Below are 25,683 nucleotides of genomic sequence, written 5' to 3' on the forward strand. Positions count from 1 at the left end.
ATGTATTCTGCGACATGCTACAAAAAAAAAAATCCCAATACGTATAAATTAATTGGTTTACATTAAAGTTATAGTATTTACAAATGGTGGTATAAACACACTGGGATTTTTTATTTTTACTAGTAATGACGGCGATCAGTGACTGCAGCGAGCATTTTGACACTGGGGGGGAACTGACTTCGTGTCACTGACATCCCCAGTGACACCAATACAGTGATCAGTGCTAATAAAAAGCACTAACACTACTAATGGCACTGAGCAGGAAGAGCACTGAGGGCCGATCAAAGGGTTAATAGTGTGCGGTTTTACTAGGGGCTGTGTCTGTGTGCTTTACTGTAAGCACACGGCTTTGCATGGCTGTGCACAGCCATGCAAAGCAGTGTGCATGAGCTGACAGAAGAGAACGGTTTTGTTTACAAACAGTCCCCCCCCCCATCGGAGATGGTCGTCAATCACTGGACGCAGGCAAGTAGTCTCTGGCCGGGACCAAGTAATTGACAACCACGAATGGCGGCACGAGTAGGGCGCGCGCCCCCTACCCAGAAATGCAAAAATCATGCACACACACCTGATTTTGCGCACCCATGCCTCCGTGTAGCAGTACTGCTGCTATAAGGCAGACGGGAAGCAGTTAATAAATGGCTACGCAACTATCGAGGGCCACACAAATTCGTGACAACCAACATTTTGCTCTCTGGGGCCTCTGTTTTCAGAAATAATTATAATGTTTGGGGGTTTTAAGTAATTTTCTAGCAAAAAAAAATGCTGTTTTTAAGATGTATGTGAGAAATGTCCAAATTGGCCTGGGCAGCAAGTGCTTAAGGGAAAACCCAGGAGTATATCAAAGTTGTTTTGGAATTACCCTTTTCTATCTATACAGATCCAAACCTGAAGATTATTAATAAAAGTGGGATACTCCTTGAATGGCTGATGAACTCCAAGGTTTGTTTGGACTAATGATAGAATCTATCCACAGGTTGGAACCCATGGGCACTTTGAGTGCTGCCACTAATTAGTAAAGGAATGTTACCTGAGTAATTGTTCGTATTAAATTTGGGAAGTGTGACATACCTGTATGTGGAGTCTCAGATGATGGGGGTAGTCTCCTGTACACTTCCCATCTGATCACCCCTAGACACATCGATGATGAGACAGGATCTGCAGGGGTGAAGTTAAAGAACAAGTGCCAAGGTGTAGACACAATCAGCAGGAATTTGGAAGTGCTGATATCGGATTAGCAGAATTACATTTGGCGGTGCACTCTGGAGATGACATGTCCAGTTAAAGATCGAGTCAGATCCCAAAAGGTGGTTGACTGATAGCTGAGTGGAGAAAAAAAAATCAAATATTACTCTATGGAGATGGTTCACATCTCTAAGTTGCCTAAAGCAGAACTATTGAAGCTCAAAAACGCTACCTTTGGGCAAATTGGGCAGATTTGCGTTTTTGGCAAGTTTTTATTCCCAAAACCTAGCAACAACTGATGCAATAGATGATATTGGGGATAATTCACTAAGCGGTATCTTACCGTATAACATTTTTAAAAAGTTTGAATTCGCCAAAAACAAAAAATGCTACTAAAATACCACATAAGTTATTTTATCAAGTCAAGTGGTATTTTAGTAGCGAAAACATGCGTTAATGTTTCAGCTGTCAGCGGGGTTCCCCACTGACAGCTGAATGTAAAAAGAAAGAATTGCCGGCAATTAAAAAATAAAACGTTGGTGGGGACAAGGGCCTCTTCTCGTCTGTGGGCGAGGGGCTGATCGGAATCTGGAAGCCACCCCTATAGCAAGGGGGCCCCCAGATCTTGCCCCCCCCATGGGAATGAGTATGGGGTACATGATATTGCTACCCATTCAAAAAAAAAAAGCCATAAAAAACAGAGGAAAAGAAAAAAAAACAAACAACAAAAAGAAAAAAAGATCTTATATGAAAAATACAAAATACAAAAATACACCCCTCTATCAAGCACTTAGGTCAACCCAGACATCTGAAACACCGGGAGATATCCATATGGGGAGAGGTGAAAATATAAAAAAAACAGCCTTGTCCTAGATGAAATCTATATTCCACTTACTCCTGGTTCACACAGTCACGGTCCTGCCATCCGCATTTTGCGCGGGCACAAGAGCCCATTCATTTGAATGGACTCCCGTGCCCCAGGACACGCAGGGAAGAAGTCCCTGCACTTCTGAAAATGCAGCTCACATGGGAACCTCGGTTCCCAGTACGATTGCGATTTCTAGTGCGGGCGGCGTGTCATTGGAACTATTGGCACCCACCCGCGGGTCCGTATTTCCCTGTGCGCATAGTGGTGCTGCATGGATTTTTGTTTGGATCCGCAGTGGCACCACCCGCACAGATGTGAACCTAGCCTGAAAGTATACAGATAGATGAGTCAATAAATATACCTGGACTAGATCACTGATGAAATGTGATCAATGAGATATCAAAGTGTGCAACCAACAAAATGTTTCCACAAATCGTCTCTAGAAGGCATGCAAAAATAAGATACTAAATATAGCTACTCATAAAGATCAAACAACAGGCTAACAGTCACAGATAGTATACCTCTATCTTATACCAAGATGGAAACAGCCCAGAGATCAGCTACAGCTCCCACTTGCAGAAAGTGAACTGGGACTAAACAGCCAGGGGCGGACTGACCATTTGGAAACTCGGGCACTGCCCGAGGGCCCGGGGTCAGTAGGTGGCCCCATGAGATGCCCCTGGTACCTTTTTCATTGCCTTTTTTGAGTTTTGGCAAGGATACAGGGGCCCCATGATCCCCTATTCCCGGGGGGCCCCATGGGTTGTCAGTCCGCCCCTGTAAACAGCTTATATAGTCGTTAGAGATCACTGAGACCAAATGAAAAAGCACACCAGTTGCTCATTAGGTAATCAAACACTCAGTGGATGGGAGAGATTATTTCCCCTCACTGAGGCTAGATTCACATATGTGCGGTGGTGCCTGCTGCGGATCTGCACAAAAATCTGTGCAGATGCACCACATGCACAGGGGAATGCAGACCCGTGGGCGGGTGCCATTACTTCTAATGGCACGCCGACCACACTGGAAAACGCAACTGTACTGGGAACCGAGGTTCCCGTGCGGGCTGCGTTTTCCAAAGAAGTGCAGGTCTATTGGCATTCTATATAGTATATGTGAGAAAAGAGAAAAGGAACTCACATGAAGTTGTCTAATGGAGGTCAATAGGGAATTGCTTGTCACGGGGCATGGGAGCCCATTCATGTGGCCGCATATATGTGAACCAGGACTAAAGATGTCTGCTGCTGACATCGGGGCCGGCATGACATTATTTTCGGCGCATACGCCATGTCAGAACATCATTTACAGTCCGGCATGATCAGTGCTGACACGTGTGTATGTCTCAGAGTTGCAATGCTCAACCTAAGCAAAGGAGAGAAGGGACCAAAAAGAACCCCCATTCCACAAATGATCATGTATGGGGGCCACACGTGTAGGATGCAAGGCGATGCCATAAGGAAGACCAGCAAGGATACCTTAAAAAAAAAACACACACCATATGAAGAGTGACTCACATTGCCATTCATAAAAACAGAAATTAAACAAACAAAAAACAAACAAAAAAAAAACCACACACCACATGAAGAGTGACTCACATCGCCATTCATAAAAACAGAAATTGAAAAAAGAATTGAATGACAAAAAGGCTCTGCTCCCGATGCTGACTCCCGCTGTCTGACTGCACCACTGGCTGGACAGTTCTTAAATATGTAAGGTGACATCACCTGCATGACCCCACCCTCATGTGACATCATCAACTGGGGCATGCTGGGTCAATGATGTCACACGGAGGCTGGGTCACATACGTGATGGCCCCACCCTTTACGTATTTAAGAACTATCAAGCCAGCAGAGCAGTCAGATGGCCGGGAGCTGAGCTTTTTTTTTTTTTCGGGTGACAGCGGTGGCAGCGGGCATCATGATTGATGTTGGATCTACTTTGGGGGGACATTCTTTTATTTTTCTTCTTTTAATAATCGACTTGTCAAAGACTGTCATCTGTCTTTTTTCACACTATAGGTAGTGGTACCATGTACCCCATACTCATTCACACAGGGGGGTCGGGATCTGGAGGCCCCCTTGCTAAAGGGCTTCCAGATTCTGATAAGCCCCCTGTCTGCAGACCCCCACAACCACAGTCCAGGGTTGTGGGGAAGAGGCCCTTGTCCCCATCAATAAAGCATCCCCCCATGTTGAGGGCATGTGGCCTGGTATGGTTAAGGAGGGGGGGCTTTCGTCCCCTTCCCCCCTTTCCTGACTTGCCGGGCTGCATGCGCGGATAAGGGTCTGGTATGGATTTTGGGGGGACCCCACGCCATTTTTAAAAAAAAATTTTGATGTGGGGGATCCCCTCAAAATCCTAACTAGCCCCAAAGGGCTTGGTAAGGATGGAGGGGAGGGACCCCACGTCATTTTTTGTATTATTTTGTAATTGCTGGCTGTGTAGTGATCATGTGTAGCTTTTAAACTCTGGAAGGAGTACAGGTCACCATCAGCATAGAGATTCTATGGAACATTAATTTTGTGTACCGTGCAGCCAGAAGTTGTGTACAATGCAGCCAGAAATTGTGTACCGTCTTGTCAGAACCTATGTACTGTGCAGCCAGAAGTAGAGGAGTCCTCATGTTGTTCAGTTTCATAGTTTTGGGGGTATCCCATGCTCCCTATCCCTATCCAAATTCATCGTTCCCAATAAAAACCCAAAAAGAAAGCCCTAGACTGTTCTTCGGAGCCAGTGATAGAGTGCCGAAAATGTGTTGTGTCTGGCTGTGTGTGCTCTAAGAGGGGGAAATAGGACTTAATTCACCAGCGGCTTTTGGGGGTGCGCTACAATATTAATTTATATGTGAACAGTGCTCAGAAAATCATAATGTAGTCACATAAGCATTTATGAAAAAAGTTCAGCAAGTAGAAAAAAACTCCAAAGATAATAGTTCTTATAGTGATAATCATTCTTCAGTGAAGCATATCCATCTTCAACAAAAACTCAGAGGGTCCCATCACCACTCAAATGCACTCACCAGAGGGAGTTGCAGCACAGGCTATAGGCAGCATATGGAGCTCAACCACATCCTTCCTAATAGATAGAATTCCTTAGAATGTCTCCTTTAGGGAAATGGCTTCTCCAAAGATGGCACCCACCAGGTAAGTCCTCCAATGGAAATGGTAAATGGATGGTAAAGCTAGACGTGGGGGGACAGATGTTCCCCAAAAAACAAATTGGTATTTAAAGTGTAGTCAGGGCTTTTTTTCTCAGACAATACTGTAGGTGCTGGAACTTACCCTTTCGCTCCTTGCCTTTGCCTCACCCACCTCTGAACACCATCCCTTGGTTTCACCCCCTACCCACCTTCTAGTGCTTCTACAGTATATGCTGTCCCTTTTAGAGAATACAGCGCCAAGTGTCTGTTTGTGGTGCTAAGTCATTTGTAGGGAAAAGCAGTAAATCAGATCTCCTACAGCCAGCAACAGTAGACCCCCCCCCCAATGACAATAGATCTCCCCAGCAACAATAGATAACCTGCAATAAAATACAACCCAGCAACAATAGACCCCTGGCTGCAACAACATATCCCCCTGCATTCAGCAACAATAGTCCCCCTCCTCAACAGTAGATCAGTAACGGTTGGCCCCCCAGCAATATAAGACCCACCCAGAGCAACAATAAATCCCCCAACAGCAACAATAGACCTCCCTGCAAAAATATAATAGATCCCCTCCAGCAACAATAGATCCCTCAGCAGCCAACATCAAAAGACCCTTCAGTACTCCCCAGCACTACTTGACAATACATAATTTATTGCTGGAGGTGCCGGGATTGAGTTCCTCCACGTTCCCACTGAAAAAAAAGTCCTGAGTGTAGTAAATCAAATATATAAAAAAGGAAAAAGGATAGTGTGTAAACAAACCATGATTGAAAATTAGATGTAAAACGCCTCATGTTACACCACCACCAGTCCAAAGCACTCACCAGACCAAGTGGCTGTACAAGTGAACAGCATACGAGCCCAGTACCTATCTCCAGATCCCCACAGCATACACACTTAGGCCAGCCATACATGGGTCAATTTCCTACCGATTTTTCGCTCCAAAATCGGACCTAAGAACAATCGACCGATTTTTGCTCTGTTACTGGGGCAATGGCACCGGCTGATTTTCATGGTTCCTCCCCATTTCGTTTATCGGGTATGTTGGAAAATTTGTGGAAAATGACAGATTTACAAAATCATTTGTGGCACCATCTGATTACAGAACGAGCAACGTTTTAAATTTTGAAAAAATCGTTTGGAATTCGACCCATGTATGGCCTGCTTTAAGGAGGGTACATTTAGGTGCAGCATCGACTACAGTTGGTAACACAAATCAGCTTCCAGACAAACAGCAGAACTGTATGGAGTAAATGCTCACCAAAAGCAGAGCCAGAATGGAGGGGCTATAGTGTAGTGTTTATTACAATATTAGGCGCAAACAGGATAAAGCCAATAAACAGCATCCAAACTTACAACTATGGCAGCCACATGCAAACATACAGATGTCATCAGCACTCTAACTCCACCCTATGAACTGTTACCTTTGGAGATTTTTTTTTACTTGTTGAACTTATTTCATATATGCTTATTTTATTACACTTATGATTTTCTGAGCGCTGCACTTTTCTCCATTATAACATCTCACATGGAAGAAAAATATATTTTAAAAATATTTCAAAAATATTCTTCCCAAACAATTTTGTCCGTATTCAATATATTTAAAAAAAAAAAAAAAAAAAAAAAAAAATATATATATATATATATATATATATATATTGCATGTTGAAATGTGTTTTTTATATATTTTAAAACATATGAAAAATATTTTTAAAAATATATATTTTTAAGATATATTCTTCAGATTTTTTTTAACCTCCCTAGCGGTCTGATTATGTCCATATTTCTGTGCTCAAAGCGGTATTTTTTTTGCATGGAAATATGTATTTTTTTTATTGTAGACCTGTAATTTTTAGGAATAACTCACTGAAATCTGTCCGAACAAAAGTCTAGTAAACATCCCGGGTAGGATAAAACTTGAAACACGAAATCATAAATTATAATTTAATAAATAATCATAAATATAATAATATAATAATAAATTTAATTCAATAATATAATCAAACCAAAAACACTGAAATTTGAAATATAGCGCACATCACTGAGCAAAGTCGCAAAATCGTTTTCAGTGTCTGATGACGAATTTCCCCACGAATCATTATCACACAATTCTGCAAGTGGTTCTGATTTACTATTGCTGTTCTCTAGCTGGTCTAAAACCGCTTTTGACCTAAAGGGACGCTTTTTGTACGCCATGGACTTTTCTAAGTTTCCAGGCAGAAAGAACAATCAAAATGCAGGCAGGGCACAGGACAAAGCACTAGGGACACAATGTATGTGAAATGGTTTGATACAGTAATGTTACACTATGTGATTTTAGCGAATGTCCCTTTTTGTCATTTTCAAATTTCCCGCCGTTCCATCCCCTGTACGTCCTGACGCTCGCAGGGGACGGAAGCCAGATGACAGATGCCGGCATCCGCTGGATTACATTGCCGGGGACACTGCAGGAGGGACATCGCGGGAGCGCAGGACAAGTTAAGTGATCGAGGGATTGTGGAGCAGCGCCGCATGGTAAGCCCGAGTAGCTCGGGGTTACCGCTTGTGGTACTGAAACTTTACCCCGAGCTACACTCGGGAATACCACCAGAGAGGTTAACATATTAAAAAGTCATTTTAACATATACAGTATTTTTACATATATGTGTAAATGCATTCCAAAAATGTAGATTAAATATATTTTTAAAGACATATACAGTATATTTGAAAATTTATTTTTATTATTATTTATTACAGGTGCTTATATAGAGCTATCAATTTACGCAGCGCTTTACATATATATAAATATTATTATTATTATTATACAGGATTTATATAGCGCCAACAGTTTGCTCAGCGCTTTACAATATAACGGGAGACAATACAGCAACAATACAGTTCAATACAAGAGGGATAGAAGGGCCCTGCTCCTTGGAGCTTACAATCTAGGAGGGAGGGGCTAGTGGTACAAAAGGTAGTAGCTGTGGGGGATGGACTGGTTGGAAGAGTAGAAGATTCCATTATTAGCTGAGGGCAGGATAGGCTTCCCTGAAGAGATAGGTTTTCAGAGATCGCCTAAAAGTGAGCAGAGTAGGCGATAGTCTGATAAATTGGGGTAGAGAGTTCCAGAGGATGGGGGAAGCTCTGGAGAAGTCCTGGATATGAGCATGGGAGGAGGAGACAAGGGAGCTAGAGAGTAGGAGGTCTTGCGAGGAGCTGAGAGTATGGTTTGGGTGATATTTAGAGACAAGATCGGTGATGTAATTTGGGGCAGAGTTATAAATGGCTTTATATGTTATTGTTAATGTTTTGAATTTTATCCGTTGGGCAATGAGAAGCCAGTAGAGGGATTGGCAGTGAGGGGTGGCAGATACAGAACGGTTAGTAAGGTGGATGAGTCTGGTAGCAGCATTCATGATAGACTGAAGAGGGGATAGCCTGTGATTAGGTAGGCCAATGAGGAGGGAGTTACAATAGTCAAGGCGGGATATAACAAGGGAGTGAATAAGTTGCTTAATGGTTTCCGAGGTTAGGAACAAGCGTCTCTTGGAGATTTTGCGGAGGTGAAGTCTACAAGATTTGGACAGTGATTGGATTTGGGGGTGAAAGCACAGATGGGAGTCTAGGATTACACCTAGTACCCTGGCATGAGGGGATGGACTGATGATTGTGTTATTGATCTTGATGGAGAAGTCAGGGGAGGGGGCACGGGCTGGAGGGAATACTAAGAGCTCAGTTTTGGAAAGATTGAGTTTGAGGAAGTGGAGTGACATCCATGCCGATATGTCACTTACTAGGTTAGTAATGCGAGAGGAGACTGAATGGGTGAGGTGAGGGGTAGAAAGATAGATTTGTGTGTCATCAGACAGAGATGGTACTTAAAGCCATGGGAGTTTATCAAGTGACCAAGGGAGGAGGTGTAGATGGAGAAGAGAAGGGGTCCAAAGGCAGAACCTTGAGGGACCCCTACAGAAAGAGGGAGTGAAGAGGAGGAGGCAGCGTTATAGGTAACGCTAAAGGAGCGCTGCGATAGGTAGGAGGAGAACCAGGAGAGAGCAGAGTCTCTGAGGCCAGGAGAGTGGAGTTTTTTGAGGAGGAGGGGATGGTCAACCGTATCAAAAGCAGCAAAGAGGGGACAAGTAGTAAGAGTATGGAGTAGTGGCCATTGGATTTAGCTCTTAGTAGATCATTAGTGAGTTTTAGTAGGGCAGTTTAAGTGGAGTGGAGTGAGCGAAAGCCAGATTGTAAAGGGTCAAGAAGGTTGTTGTCAGTGAGGTAGGAGCTCAGGCGATTGTAGACTAAGTGTTCTAGGAGTTTAGAGGTAAATGACAGCAGGGAGATGGGTCTTAAGTTGTTCAGGGTGGTGGGGTCCAGGGAGGGCTTTTTAAGTGAGGGAGTGATGTGCGCATGCTTTAGAGGGGAGGGGAAGGCACCAGTAGAGAGGGAAAGATTGAAGATGTGAGTGAGGGAGCATAGGATGGAAGAAGAGGGTGACCGTAGTAGTTGTGAGGGGACAGGATCCAGGGAGCAAGTAGTGAGACGGGCTTCTGAGAAAACCTTAGTGACCTCTTCGGTAGTAGCAAGGTCAAAAGAGGAAAGTGTTGAGGGAGGTTTAGTATAAGGTATGCTGGGATGGATGTCTGTGCAGTGGCGATGCCCTTACGAATTGCATCAATCTTGTTTTTGAAATGATTTGCAATCTCGTGAGCAGTGAGTGAGGTACTGGGTGGAGGTGGAGAAAGTAGAGAGTTAAAAGTAGAGAAGAGACGACGAGGACTGGATGACAAGGTATTAATAAGAGTGACAAAGTAGGCTTGTTTGGCAGCACGTAGGGAGGAATTGTATGTTAAGAAAGCAGATTTATATAGGGTGAATGCTTGTTGAGATTTGGTTTTACGCCACAATCGCTCCAGCGCACTACTATGTCGTTTAAGATTTCTGGTGTCGTCAGTCTGCCAAGGTTGTAACGGTCGGGGCTTGATGCTTCATGTTGTTAGAGGAGCAAGTGAGTCTAATGTGGATGAAAGTGAACTGTTGTAGAGAGCAGTGGCCAGGTCAGGGCAGGACAGGACAGGGGAGAGATTCTGTCGTAGAGTTGGTCAGTTGCAGAGTGGAAAGGAGCAGGGTTCAAGTTGTGAAGGTTTCTGCGGGTAATTGTTTGCTGTTTGGAGGGATAGGTGCTTGAAGACTAGGACACTGTGTAGGTGATGAGATTGTGATCAGAGATAGGAATGGGGGTGTTTGTGAGGTTGTAGGGAGTGCAAAGATGGGAACAAACAAGGTCTAATGTATTCCCATCAGAGTGAGTGGAGGACTGTATACATTGCGCTAATGCAAAAGATGAGGTTAGGTTGAAGAGTTGGGATGTAGCTGGGTTGTTGACATTAATAGGGATGTTAAAATCTCCGAGAATGATAGTGGTTAGTTCAGAGGAGAGAAAGTAGGGTAGCCAGGTGGAGAAATCATCAAGAAAGCGGGACACCGGTCCAGGAGGCAGATAGATCACTGCAATCCTCAGAGAAATGGGAGAAACCAGCCGGATGCAGTGAGTCTCAAAATAAATATATATGTAAAGGTATATATATATATATATATATATATATATATATATATATTGTACAGTCACATCAGTCCCTAACCCTCAAGGGGCGTACAATCTAAGGTCCCTAACTTACATTCATACATACACATACTAGGGCTAATTTAGACAGGAGCCAATTCACCTATCAGCATGTCTTTGAAGTGGAAACCCACGCAGGCACAGGGAGAACATGCAAAGTCCAGGCAGGAGGTGCCATGGCTGGGATTTAAACCAACAACCCTAGTACTGCCAGGCGGAAGTGCGGTTAGCATGGCACCTCCTGTCTGGAGTTTGCATGTTCTCCCTGTGCCTGCGTGGGTTTCCTCCAGGTACTCCAAAGACATGCTGGTAGGTGAATTGGCTCCTGTCTAAAATAGCCCTAGTATAGTATCAGTAGTAGACTGATATGAATGTACAATATATATATATATATATATATATATGTATATATATAATAAAGGTATATATATATGTAAAGTGCTGCGTAAATTGATGGCTCTGTATAAGCACCTGTAATAAATAATAATAAAAATACATTGTCAAATATACTGTATGTCTTAAAAAATATATTTAATCTACATTTTCAGAATGCATTTACACATATATGTAAAAATACTGTATATGTTAAAATGACTCTCTTATGTGTTAAAAAAAAATCTGAAGAATATATTTTAAAAATATATATTTTTAAAAATATTTTTCATATATTTTGTATATATATATATATATAAAAAACACATTTCAACATGCAGAATATATATATATATATATATATATATATATATATATATATATATATAAATATATTGAATATGGCCAAAATTGTAGTATTTCAATATATGTCAATATATTTGGGAAGAATATTTTAAAACTAGAAAAGCTACAATTTCTGGGGAAATTGTGTAAAGTGTTCTTGCCTCCATGTTTTGATATAAGATTTGTGTAGGTGGGCTTAAAAATGAGGAAGTGATGGCAGTTTAGAAATCATGTCCTGATTTTTCAGCTCATACTCTAGCTTTTGTCAGCTCCCACTCTAGTTTTGAACATTCCGCCATTCATTCCTATGGGACCAATTTCACCACAAAAACGCCGATATTTCGTGAACCATTCGGCAAAACGTTCCACAAAGTAATAGCACACCAATCGGGAACAATCCGCACGTTTCGGTATAATACTGTCTATGTAGTGTAAAAACTGTGGGAGGAGTTAGGGTAGTAAATTTGGCTATAATAATAAGAATATATATGTGAGGTAACAGTAAGTGGTCTTGCCATGCAAGAACACTTAAATATACTTCCAATATATTTTTCTTCCATGTGGGATATCACAGGGTTTAGGCATATTTTTACCTTTTAGTGCCAGCAGCTGATTTGTCATTTTCCCACAAAGCGCTGACTTTTTCAATTATATTCATTTCATTGAACCAATCATGTGCAGATAAAACAAGCACACAGGTTTTCTTTTCACAGGATTGGATAACTGAAGTGAATATTCACTCATTTTATGGCGTGAAGATTATCTGGATGCGTCAATTGCTATATTTATATGTCTGAACAGGCCTGCATGAGAAATTATCTGTATCTGGTAGGATGTATGCAGTAACAAAATCTGGCTGTTTTGGCACTTTCACACATATTCTTTGTACTGTGAGATGCTGTGTCAGAACTTTCACCAGGAAACAATGGCTGGCTCTTTCAGGCGTCAAGAGGTTAATGAAGTAGCTGAGCTGCTGGTTGGTGGGGGGTGTCAGTAACCAGAACCCCTGTCTGAGCTACAAGGCGGATATTTGGTGTTTGTGGAAGTCCAGTGAAAATAATCCAGGTGCCAGCGGTATGGCTCCCCACAGGCCAACACACGGAGTGTCTTAGTGTGTGTGAGGTGTGCGCCCACAGAGTGCCCTGCTGTGAGGTGCTGCCCCTGCCTGACTTGTTTAAATGCTTTCTGCTACATCGCTTTGACACCAGAGTGGCCTCCTTAACCAGCTCCTTATGTGGCATATGTTTTAAACTCAGCACTTAGAAGAAAACGTATTAATATAGAGTATTTCTGTCCTGGCAGCCCGTCTTCTGTTTTACATAATGTACAACATATGCTTCTGAAAAAAGGAATTCTAGACAAATAGTCCTATATGAATCAACTGTTAAGGAATCAAAGTATGTTGACTCAAAATGGCTACAATAGGCAGGAAAAATGATGCCAAACTCTATCAATGTAAAAATGGGTACTTTATCCCGTCACAAAGTCTTCCTCCAACTGGTGGGCCTGTACAAGGTCAAGGCAGTGTTTACATCTCCACTTCTTCTAATGCTAACAAAAGGGGTCAGCAGCATACTCTGGGGAAGATAGGGGCAATGTCTGCGGCAAATCGGCTTACGGTTAATCGGAAGTTGACTTTTTCTCCGAATACAATGCCTGCAGCTTGTGTTAGTATTTTGAGTGCTCGAAAAAGTAACGCTGCACTGGGAGGGGGGGCATTGATACTGATGTAGTACCCTCCTAGGTAGGTGCTAGGTTTAGATAGATAGAGTTGTGTTTTTGATAGATACATTTAACCAATTGCCTCCCGATCACTTATACCCCCTTCTTTACCAGGCCAATTTTCAGCTTTCAGCGCTGTCGCACTTTGATTGACAATTGCGCGGTCATGCAGAGATTGTACCCATATGAAATTTTTATCATTTTTTTATCACAAATTGAGCTTGGTGGTATTTAATCGCCGCTGGGCACTTTACTTTTTGCACTATAAACACAAATTGCAAAAAATGTGAAAAAAAAAAAAGGTTCATTGTTTCTATTATAAAATTTTTCAAACAGGTAATTTTTCTCCTTCACTGATGTGCGTTGATGAGGCAGCACTGATGAGCACTGATAGGCGGCACTGATAGGCAGCACTGATAGACGGCACTGATAGGCAGCACTAATGAGGTGGCTCGGATAAGCGGCACTTATAGGCAGCACTGTTGAGGTGCCACGGATAGGCGGCACTGACAGGTGGCACTGATAGACAGCACTGATAGGTGGCACTGACTGGCATCACTGCTGGGCACTGACTGGCGGCACTGCTAGGCATTGACTAGCGCAACTGCTGGGCACTGACTGACACAACCACTGGGCACTGACTGGTGGCACTGACTGGCTGCACTGATGGGCACTGGGGGGTGGCACTGCTGGGTGGCACTGCTGGGCACAAGTAGGTGGCACTTCTGAGCACAGGTGTGTGGCACTGCGGGGTGGCACAGGTGGGTGCACAGGAGGGTGCACTGCTGGGCACAGGTGGGCGCACTGCTAGGCACAGGTGGGTGCACTGCTGGGCACAGGTGGGCGCACTGCTGGGCACAGGTGGGCAGAACTGGTGGGTGGCACTGCTGGGCACCGATCATCAGGGCACTGATCATCAGTCCCCTGATGATCGGTGCCGATCCCTGCTCTGACAACTGCCGGTTCTCGGCAGTACTTTCCTCACACTCTGACAGCGCGAGGAAAGAGCAAGCCGAGAATCGGCAATTGCATTCCCGGTGATCAGCGTGTCATTGGACATGGCTGATCACGTGGTAAAAGGCCGCTGTGATTGGCCTTTTACCACATCACATGATCAGCTGTGTCTGTAGGACACAGCGATCACAGAGATCGCCGGGGACGCACAGGAGAGCGTGTTCTGGGAGGACGTCATATGACGCCCTCCCAGAACTGGCTGGCCACAGTGTAGCCGTCATTCGGCTATCTGCGGTCGGAAAGTGGTTAATTGTCACACTGAGGTCAGTGTGACTGTAATTATTTGTTAGGTAAAAGCATAGTTAGCCCACTGTACTTGGCAAGCTGTGATCATTTAGTCAGGTCTGCTCTTTGTGCTCAGCTGCTGCTAGTCTGCCTATAGCTTCCCCTGTATCCAGGAAATGTGAGAAGTTTCTGGATGATAGGTGTGGAGCTATGGAGATGGCAACATGAATATTGATATAGCCCTAGCCTATCCCAGAGAGGCATGCTGTGTGTATATATTCTGTGAGCACACTGAGCTCTGGGTCTTTCCTATATAGCAGTGGTCTCCAAACTGTGGCCACAGGGCCAGATGTGGCCCTTTGCTTACCTTTATCTGGCCCTTGGAGCACTATTCCACCAACTGACACCAATGATGGGGCACCATTCCTCCTACTGACACCATCAATCAGGCACTATTCATCTCATTGATATTAAAAATGGGACACTATTCTTCCCATTAAAACCAGTGATGGGGTACTGATGCCAGGGCATTTTCTACTCCCACTGGCTACAGTCTGGCCCTCCTAAAGCCTGAAGTAGTAAACTGGCCCCTTGCTTGGAAAGTTTGGAGACCCCTGCTGTATAGGACTGCTCCAGTTTGGGAGGGAGCATGTTGTCTCCTCAGGCAACTAATGCCGTGCAGCCTCAGGTGGATGACCTGAGGGCTTGAATGTTGAGACCTGAGTTCTACTAAGCTGACTGAGGGGCCGTCTACTGAAGATCTGATCTGGTATAATGGAGGAAGGTGTCGAGCTGCTTTTGGGCCTTGTGAGTACAGACACCTCTAAAGGATCTTAGAGACTGTGTGCTACGTAACCCCCTCTGGTGTTAGCGAGCCAGCTGCATGTCTAGCTAAAGGGGACACCAGCTGGTGTCCCAAAGCGCTTTGTCCATTTAATCCATCGCTTCAAAGGACTCTGCTCAATCTTGCTACTACTTTTAATCCTGCTGCATAAAAGCTGAAGTCTACTGTTTGTTAGAAGCACAGACTTCGTCATAAAGATGAAATAATCCTAAAGAATACTTAAAGTCCTCAAGGGGACATAGTTCCTGAATCTGGAGTGTCCCACCTAATTCCCAGAACCTAACCAATTCTTCAAGAATAAAACAACAAAAAAACAACACCCCTAGACTGATCACTGGAGAAACGAGTGAATGACCCTGTGTGCCTGGCTGGGGGGGTAAACAATCTTGGGAGGACCAGGTCAACATTCCTGCGGCTCCTATGGTACTAGCGCTACACTGAAAAATAGATTAATAGGTTGCTACAGTTTAGGCCTCATTTACAAAGGAATACTACAGCATACACCTGCACAAGGGCAGTGTTTACCAGCACAGGGATGCATAGGTGTTGCATGCATCCTGGTGCAAGCAGTCCCATCCAGATCAGTTGGGATGCAGCAGCTGCATGGACACAGTCGCTGGTCGCAGTTTGACATCCCTGAGGGTGTGCCCCTGCACTCACACAGATGTCAAATTGGGAGTCGTGGCTGTGTCCATGCAGCCACTGCGTCCCAATTGACAAAAATGGGACTGCTTGCTTGAAACACCAGTAAACGATAAACATGGCCAATGCATGGGTGTATGCTGTAGTACGCCCAGTGCCAAATTACCACATGGCAGAGTAGCCACTGGCCTATGGGACCCACGCCGGTCAAGGGTCACATGACATATTAAAGTAATATTGTTCTGATCTTGAAAGAAAATTGCAACCAAGTTTTCTTAAATTGTTTACAAAGGATAGAAAAAAATGAGTTAACTCAATGAAAGGAAAGCTTTACATTAAAGACTCTATAGAGACAATACTGTATTAATGTAATGTACCCAATAAAAACTTAAAGTACATAAGACATCAGGTTCACATTACAGTTTGTCTTTTATAACTCATCTTCTTTCAGCTATCAGTTTGCAAAAAATATTGGTGCAACCTACGTCCGTGTAATGTACAATAGTGATGGTCATCTCCATGTAGTGGCCAGTGTGCACACTACTTAATTCAATGTTATCCCACTGCAGGGTACACACAAGAAACCTCCAGACACCTTCAAGGGGGGCTACAAGGTTTAAACTGCCTAGGGACCTCCACAGAGTTTAATCCGGTACTGAGATCACCCATGTGATTGAGGCCTTACTTGATATTTATTGCTAAATAAATTGTATTTAATAAATTCACCTAATCTGCCCCTGCAGTCTGCAGTTTAAACCGTCATAAAACAATATTAACAGACATACTGTACAATACAATATTGCATGTATGATAATATTGTTTTGTGATGGTTTTAAATGATGTAAATCATTAAAAACAGAACAAATTTAAAGCTGAAGTTTAGATATAGTTTAGATATAGGTTTTTTTGCATAGTTACATTGGTCCAGCCTGGACCAATTTAAATACACATGTGCCATACCTGGCCGATCCCTTTGGAAGCCGGAAACACTGAGTAGGCACCACGACCACAGTGATCACTCTAGTTTCCTGGTCCCATGCCAAACATCTGCTCTGCTGCACAGTGCACAAAGGGGGTCAATCTCCTGGCATAGGTGCCATTCAGAGAACACTTTGTATTTCCACAATAGAATATGCATATGTACATCGGTCCAAGCTGGATCATTGGAACTATACTAAAATATTTATCTAAACTTCAGTTTTTACCGCTTCCTGTCCGCTCTATAGCAGAAATAATGCCACAGGGTGGCACGGGTGCACAAAATCACATGTATATACATGATTTTGCATTTCCAGGTAGGGGGCAAGCGCAAGCCGCACGCACGCCCTACCTGCGCCGCCATGGCTGTCAATCACCGGGTCCCGGCCGGTGATTACCAGCGATCTCCGACGGGGAGAAGATCTGATTTGTTTACTAACAGTTCTCCTGCCTGTCAGCTTGGGCACACTGCTTTGGATGGCTGTGCACAGCCCCCTAGTAAAACACTCCCAGCACACTGTTAACCCTTTGATCACCCCTCATGTTAACCCCTTCCTGCCCATTGCAGCGCTGGATGACCGTTCAATTGTCAGTTAAAGTAACGCAGCACCATAACGCAAAAAATGGCCTAGTCAGGAAAGGTGGGTAAATCCTCAGAAGTGCAAGTGGTTAAGTAAATGTGAAATTTGAAGCTATGGTTTGTACCTTAAAAGTGATAGGGGTGACTGCAATGTTTTTTGAAACCAAGCACAGGAAAGACTTTGGCTACCGTATTTTTCGCTCCATAAGACGCACTTTTTTCCCCAGAAAATATGGGGGAAAATGTCAGTGCGTCTTATGGAGCGAATACTGACAGTCCTCCACCTGTCACCGCCGCTGTGTTAGGACCAGCGGTTGTCCCCTCCCACTGCAGCCTGTCCCCTCCCACTGCAGCCTGTCCCCTCCCACTGCAGCCTGTCATCAATGCTCTCCCTGCTTTATCCCTTCTCACTCCGGATACTGACAGTCCTTCACCTGTCACCGCCGCCGTGTTAGGGCCAGCGGCTGTCCCCTCCCACTGCAGCCTGTCACTGACGTTCTTCCTACCTTATCCCGTCTCTCAGCAGGCTGTCCCCGCAGCTCTTCATAGTAGGCAGTCCCCCGCCGAACCCAGCCTGTGGCCTGTCCTCGGAGCTCCTCCCCGCTCCTGGCATGTCTGTGTACTGCTCTCTGTGCTCTGCAGTCCGGTCCGCAGGTGTGGCCTGTCCTTACAGCTCCTCCCCTTTCCTGGCATGTGTCCATAGTGCACTCCCTGCTCTGCAGTCCGGTCCTGTCTGCTGGTGTGGCCTGTCCTCGGAGCTCAGTGCGCCCCCTGCCTTCTGTAAGTTAAAAATGACATGCTGGGAGTTGTAGTCCTTTTCCTTGATGTATGGTGTCAGATCATATGATATTCTGGGTGGAGGGGCCCTGTGGGGACTTTATATGATGTAGTATGTCCGCAGTCTCTGGTCGTCCCCTGTACTGTGTGCGCAGTCTCTGGTCGTCCCCTGTACTGTGTGCGCAGTCTCTGGTCATCCCCTGTACTGTGTCCGCAGTCTCTGGTCGTCCCCTGTACTGTGTCCGCAGTCTCTGGTCGTCCCCTGTACTGTGTCCGCAGTCTCTGGTCGTCCCCTGTACTGTGTCCGCAGTCTCTGGTCGTCTCCTGTACTGTGTCCGCAGTCTCTGGTCATCTCCTGTAGTACGTCTGCAGTCTCTGGTCATCTCCTGTAGTATGTCCGCAGTCTCTGGTCATCTCCTGTACTATGTCTGCAGTCTCTGGTCATCTCCTGTACTGTGTCCGCAGTCTCTGGTCATTTCCTGTAATGTGTCTGCAGTCTATTGGTTCAGAATATTTTTTTTCTTGTTTTCCGCCTCTAAAACCTAGGTGCGTCTTATGGTCAGGTGCATCTTATGGAGCGAAAAATACGGTAACTGCTGCACAGCCTTACATAGAAAGCCTGCCCCCAGCAACTGATCAGGAGAAAAGACACCTGCAGATGGCTGCATACCTGAGTTGACGATTGATGTTGATGAAGATGTTGTTTGTGAGTAGTAGTACTTCTGAATACTTATGCAGACCATAGACGGGCTGATTTTTCGTTCGTTCTGTTATCCGATGTTGCCACCAGGGATTTAGAAAATTGTCCGTTTTTCACAAATTTTCCAGCATAACCGATAAACGAAATGAGGAGGAACCGCGAAAATCGGTCAATGCCATTGGCCCACTAACAGTGCGAAAATCAGCCGCTTATTCTTTTGGCCGCAAAATCGGTCGATAAACAAACCGTCTATGGCCTGCATAAGACTGAGTTTTTCTACCTGTAAGTAATCCACACACACTGTGCATCACCCCCTAGGCCATGGGTGTCCAACATGCGGCCCTCCAGCTTTTGCAGGACTACAAGACCCATGAGGCATTGCAAGGCTGACAGTTGCACGTATGACTCCCAAAGGCAAATGCGTGATGGGACTTGTAGTTCCGCAACAGCTGGAGGGCCGCAGGTTGGACACTCATGCTCAAGGCGCTATATAGCAGTCTCAGAGCACTGGTCTGAGGGCATCATAAGGGTATGCATCCTAGAGATCAGTTGTCCTGTAGCCAGGGTTTCAGAGTCGTTCTAAACTGCTGTACCATAGATTGGCTATTCCAGGCTATTTTGGATACTGCATCAGATTCAGAAAGAGGGAGAGACTGCCACCTGGGACTCCAGGAAAGGAGATGATTGCAGCCCTATTCACTAAAAGCTTGACGGAAGTGAGATCACAACTTGAGGTATGATCCTTCATTGGGACTTGGAGTGATCAACCAGACCTGTGCAGTGGAATAATGTCCTTACAGGATGTCTCCAACTTACAAGCCAACCTCAATGCACTGTTTATTTGGGCAACTATGTGGCAAATGAGGTTTAATGTTGATAAATGTAAGGTGATGCACTTGGGGGCTAAGAATATGCATGCACCATACATACTAGAGGGGTACAACTGGGGGAATCAATGGTGGAGAAGGATCTGGGGGTTCTGGTACATCACAAGCGTAATAATGGCAAGCAATGCCAAGCTGCAGTTTCTAAAGCGAGCAAAATCCTCTCTTGTATTAAAAGAGGTATAGACTCCAGAGAGAGAGAGAGAGAGAGATCATATTACCCCAGTACAAATCATCAGTAACACTGCATCTGGATTGTGCAGTTCAATTTTGGGCACCAATTCACAAAAAGAACATTGGGGAAGTGGGGAAAGTACAGAGAATGGCAACCAAACTGATAAGAGGCATGGAGGAGCTCAGCTATGAGGAAAGATTAGAGGAACTGAATTTATTCTCTCTTGAGAAGAGCAAATTAAGGGGGGATATGATCAACATGTATAAATACATCAGTGGTTCTATAGTGAACTCGGTGTAGAGTTATTCACCCTGAGGTCATCACAGAGGACAAGGGGGAACTCTTTATGTCTGGAGGAAAATAAATTCAATCTCCAAATTCACAGTAAGAGCTGAGAGAGTGTGGAATAGACTCCCTGAAGAGTTGGTTCTGGCGAGCTCAGTGGATTGCTTTAAAAAAAAGCCTGGATTCTTTCTTGGATACACAGAGTATAACTGGATACTAACATTTATAGGTAAAGTTGAAAGTCCAGGGAATGCCTCTCGGGGGATCAGGAGGTGAAAAACTCTCTGGAAAGGTACTCCAAATATTTAGCATCTCCCCAAACCAAACCTCTGAAAAAGGACCCCAGGGATTGGTTTATCCAAACAGATATTCATAACTGTCCTTCCTACACTGATTACTGGAACTCCCTCAAGACTAACAGGCAGAAGCAATCAACTCACCGAGCTTCAGAGAAGCAGCAGAGCTGAGAAACATGTAAACAGAACTCAAGCTTACAGGCTTGCTGCAAATCACACTAAATTTAATTAGGGACACTCCACCCTAGGGCAGGATCTCTTCATTCCAGTCATGGCCTTAAAGAACAAAATCCTGTTGATGAAGATGTCCTTTCATAAAGGCCCCCTCAATGCGAAGTACAGGCAGTCTAATCTTCTACTTACACTTGTCCCTGGTGTTTCTCTTGACAAGGTCTCAGCTGACTCCTTGGGCCTATTTTCATAGCTTGGATGTTTACAGCAGATCACCAATTTGCTCTGCTGGGCAACTAATTTGTTCAGCGAACCAGTAAGGGCTTCCTGAAGACCCCTTACCTCTTCACTTCCAAAGCATCCAGTAGGATATTTCCCTGAAAAGGAAGCACTGTCTCTAATGGAGAGTGGTTCCAACATAAACCCTACTTTTGTTTACATGCAGAGGGCACGGGGAATTAGAAACAAGATTCCCCATGCCCTGTAGCTTAATAGAACTAGAAAGGAAATACTATATTTCCATTTAGGGACAGCAATTAAAAAGGGATTAGTAGTCACGTTTATTAGGTTACCATATGTTTGGTGCATTGCCAATATTTACCCAGTGAAGTGAATTTCATGGTCTGCTCCACCAAGATGCAGGAGCTCCCCTGGCCAAGAAAACCCACTCCAATAGGTCCAGGCTCTGGAAAAACCAAGTGCTGAATGGCATATGTCTGGTAGTTTACTGATCTGCAGCCATGGAATGGTGTACTTGGTGTGCTGGTCTCATATGTTTTGGGAAAATGACACAATTTAAAAGAAATATAATTTAAAAAGAAGTGAAAAAATAAAAAAAATCTAAATGTCAAGGCTCCGCAGATTGGCTGATAGTTTTAGATGTTCAACAGCTGCAAATCAGCTTAACCTGCTTATAAATGTGGAAGCTTGATTTGCTCATTTCTTTTGTAAAACACTATTCTGCTATGTGTAAAGGATGGGAAAAAGATATTCCACTTGGCCAGGGTAATCCAGTTGTACTTAAAATTACAGCAACCGTGTGTTTTATGGTAATAGAACATGACAGATTTAATGCTTTCTGTCGAACAAAATGCTGGTTTAAATAAGGAATTCTTGTAGCACTTTCTAATCTCTCTATCCTTGTTTCTTTCATCCTCATACCATTTGACCAGAATTGTAAAGAGTATAAAAATAAGATAAATTACTCAACTGGAACTTTTTTTTATTGTTCCTTACAGCCCAATTTAGGCTTTTCTGGTTCACTTACCCCCCTCATCCATTATCCCCCATTGTGCAACCAACTGTTTACCCAGTTATAATTTTTGCATTTTTTTATGCTTACATTTTCCATGTCTTTAGGCTGGCCATGGGACACTAAGTAGCGTTCCACATTTGATGGGACTTTAAAGCTCCCCAAAGGTGCCAATCCTTAACTTCCCCTTTTGGGTGGAACTCTGTTTGTTTGGGCCAAGAATGATGTGGCCGCTGGGTGTGCAGTTCCAACAGCACTACAGACGGATTTCCATCTGCTGCTGGATATAAAGAGTCGGGCTTAATGCTTCTTCACCATTCAGAAGAAGCCATGTACAGTATATTTATCAATTAATGCAATGCTTTCTATGATTGATTGCAGTAGAGATCGTTACGTCATCCCACTACCTCTCCACCTTGGTCAATCAGAGGAAGCCTTGTATTCAGTGATAAAAATACAAGCCCTCTTCTGAATAGTGGAGAAGCTCTCAGCCTAATTCTGTCAAGGTCCTACCTTTTCCCTGAGGTTATGTTACTCCATGTGCTGGCGTCCATCTTGGATTCTGCTGTGCATGATGGGAATCCTTTTATGCCTTCAGGTCTCTGTGGTCCATCCCCCAGAGGGGTGTGGCTGATGACATATAAGCCTGTGGCCCGCACATGCTCTTTGCACTTGTGTCTTGTGTCGCTATTACTCTGTTCTGACTCTCGTGACTCTCCTGGTATCTGATTCGGCTTGTGACTTGACTATTCTTTGTATTCTCCCTTGATCTGACCCTCTGTTGCTGAACCCGGCTCGTGACCTGTGATTCTCGTCTGCTGTCCTGTACTGTTTTGTCCTGTTGTTGTTGACCCGGCTTGTCTGACTACTCTTTTGTCTCTTCCACCAGCTACACGCCATTGGCGGCGGCCATTACCGCAGCTGAGGTGTCTCGGGGGCCGCGACCTGGTTCCTGGCTGCGTCAAGTCCATCCCCACCATCAGGGGCCCTGGTGAAGGGCAGCCTGGGACTTAGACTCCGCGCCCTGAGGGACTTCGGTCTGTGGGTAGTGGTTGTCGTCAGCCAGTGCGTTACATTGTTAGGCCTGCCTGTCCGTTCCTCGGCCCCTGCCCTGACAAATTCTCTTTATATCCAACGGCAGATGGAAAGTCAGTCATATTGCTGCCAGAACACAGCATTGCTTACTGTGTGTAGCTACAGTCTATTTCATCACACCCAATGGCCACATCATTCTGTAATGAATCAATGAAATTCTACTGGTGTATAAAAAAGCTGAAATCAATGTATAGTGTCAATTTAAATAGTTTGCTTGGACCAACTTGGCCCAAACGAACTATTTAAATTGACATCAACCATTTGACGTTCGGAAAATTTTATCCCCTATATGCCCGGCCATTTTTTGCAGTTCAGCACTGCGTGACTGCGCGATCATGGAAGAAAAATTTATATAATTCTTTTCACACAAATAGAGCTTTCTTTTTGTGGTATTTGATCAGCACTGGGTTTTTTATTTTATAAATTAAATGAAAAAAGACCCAAAAATTAAAAAAAATGTTCTACTTTCTGCTATAGAATATATCCAGTAAAAAAATACAATTTCTTCATAAATTTTGGCCAAAAGGTATTCTTCTATATGTCTTTGGTAAAAAAAATCCCAATAAGTGTATATTGATTGGTTTGCCTGAAAGTTATAGCATCTACAAACTATGGTATAGATCAAGGATGTTCAATCCTTTGAAGAGCGAGGGCCACTTACATGATCTGGTAAGCGGTCATTGTGGCAAACTTGCTCATCCTTGTTGGAGCGGAGTCCCCCTTTACACTCTGCTTTTCAGTGTTCTATCTGTTTATCTGAGGCATTTTCAAATCACTCCTCACATCCCCCTGCATTCCTGTGAGGCAGACTTTATCTCCTGGCAAATGGTGTGAAACAACCAGGAAGACATGAGAAGTGGAGCCAGCAGAGGTGTCATTTTTATCACCCAAAACTATGTAAGCCCACTCATTATCAAACGGACCAGAATAAGTGCCCAGTCCTTAATGGTCAACTGTATGGTTCATATCACAGGATATGAGCTAGTAATTTAGTGTAGAGTTCCCCAATGACCACTCCCAAAATGGGTAGTCAGAGCCCCCCTTCCCCTGAGAGGGACCCTTGAAGACTTTTAAGGGAGTTAGAGAAACTCTGACACACACACACAGGGATCTCCCAGCAACATCGTAACAAGGGGAGATCAAAGAAGCTTTCTGCTCACAACTTGAATTTGCTAAAACCAGGCAAGGCAAGTAACTTACCCTGTATTTTCTCGCTATTCTATGTTTGCTGTGTCTTTGTATACATATATATATTTTTGTGATATCTCTTTGTACATATTTATTTTGCATCCCACGCTTTTAGTAATAAATCTTTCTTTCTGAAAGTGTTAAACTGTTTCTAAGCGCTTACTTGCAATTCACGAATCCCTGCCTTTGAAGAGACGCTACTGTGGTTATATTTCTGTATAGCAGGTCCGCGGGCCGTGCTATATAGACCAATATTTCAATCATTATAGTGTATATTTAGTAACGGGAGTTTCCCAGTCTCCGACAAAAGTGGTGGTGGCAGTACAGAGGGTTAGTTGCGTAACTAACCCGACCCCGTAACAAGCGCATCCAGGCTGCAGGCACCGATTGTAGTCCATTAGCTGGGCAATCGCTGTGTAGGGTGCAGCTGGGTGGGGCCTTGTTACGCGCGTCACACCGCGGTTTTGGATCGGCCGGCCCTTCGGTCACGAGTTTGGTGAGAAGGTCTGGGGTCTGACGCCGTGGGCGTGACGTATTACTGTTAGTCGCGGCTGTGCGATTGTCGCCTGTTGGTGGCGGCGACCGCGGGTCGTGACATATTGTTGGCAGCGTACGTGGGATAATTGCAGTAAGAGCTTCAGTGCAGTGTTAAAAATTGGCTCTGCACTGAAGGATTGTAACCTTTGTGGAAACAGTCCTTAGAAAACAAGCGGTGCATATTTTATTATATATGTGTGTATAGAGAGACACATAGCAACAGCTATTTTCTTTTCCTACTTTCTCTTCTATCTTTGCTTGCAATTATGCCTGGTGAGGCAAGATTACGAGAAAATGAGCAAAGCTGATTTGAAAGTTGAATGTGCCTCACGAGGATTGGACGTCGGTCGCAAAACTCGTGAAGATTTGGTTAGTGATCTTGTGGAGTATGATATCCGAGCAAATCAGAACTCGGGGGAACCTGAACATGGAGGGGTTCCCGTTACCCACATTGCCAGTGGCTCAGAGACGGCCTCACAGGATGGGCATACAGAGACTGACACTGGAGGATCACCAACGGTTAACATCACACCACCGCCTGAGTGCGCTAACACCGTGGTGCCTGGAACCAGCAGAGACTCTCCTCAGATGCAGGAAGCCCTGAAACGCCTCATGGAGACAGATCCTATGGCATACTTGCAGTTCCTTGAACGCCAAGCAGCGGCAGAGAGAGAGGAACGCAGAGCAGCGGCTGACAGAGAAACTGCAGAACGCCGAGCAGCGGCTGAGAGAGAGGAACGCCAAGCTGAGAGGGAGGCAGTGCAGAGGGAAGCTGATCGTCGGCATGAGTTGGAGATGGCAAGG

General features: G+C 44.4%; 1 long non-coding RNA gene across 1 annotated transcript in view; it reads right to left on the reverse strand.

The window, feature by feature from the left end:
- Window positions 1-1,247: 1,247 nt before the first annotated feature.
- LOC149454413 (uncharacterized) overlaps window positions 1,248-25,683 on the reverse strand; it is a 108,532-nt gene continuing 84,096 nt past the window's right edge. Inside the window, exon 3 of the long non-coding RNA XR_016314213.1 lies at window positions 1,248-1,322. This is a non-coding gene — a long non-coding RNA (uncharacterized LOC149454413). The remainder of the gene's footprint in view (window positions 1,323-25,683) is intronic.

The sequence above is a fragment of the Staurois parvus genome, unplaced genomic scaffold (genome assembly GCF_062004578.1).
Source record: "Staurois parvus isolate SC_StPar_1 unplaced genomic scaffold, SC_StPar_1.0 ptg000430l, whole genome shotgun sequence".
NCBI lineage: Eukaryota > Metazoa > Chordata > Amphibia > Anura > Ranidae > Staurois > Staurois parvus.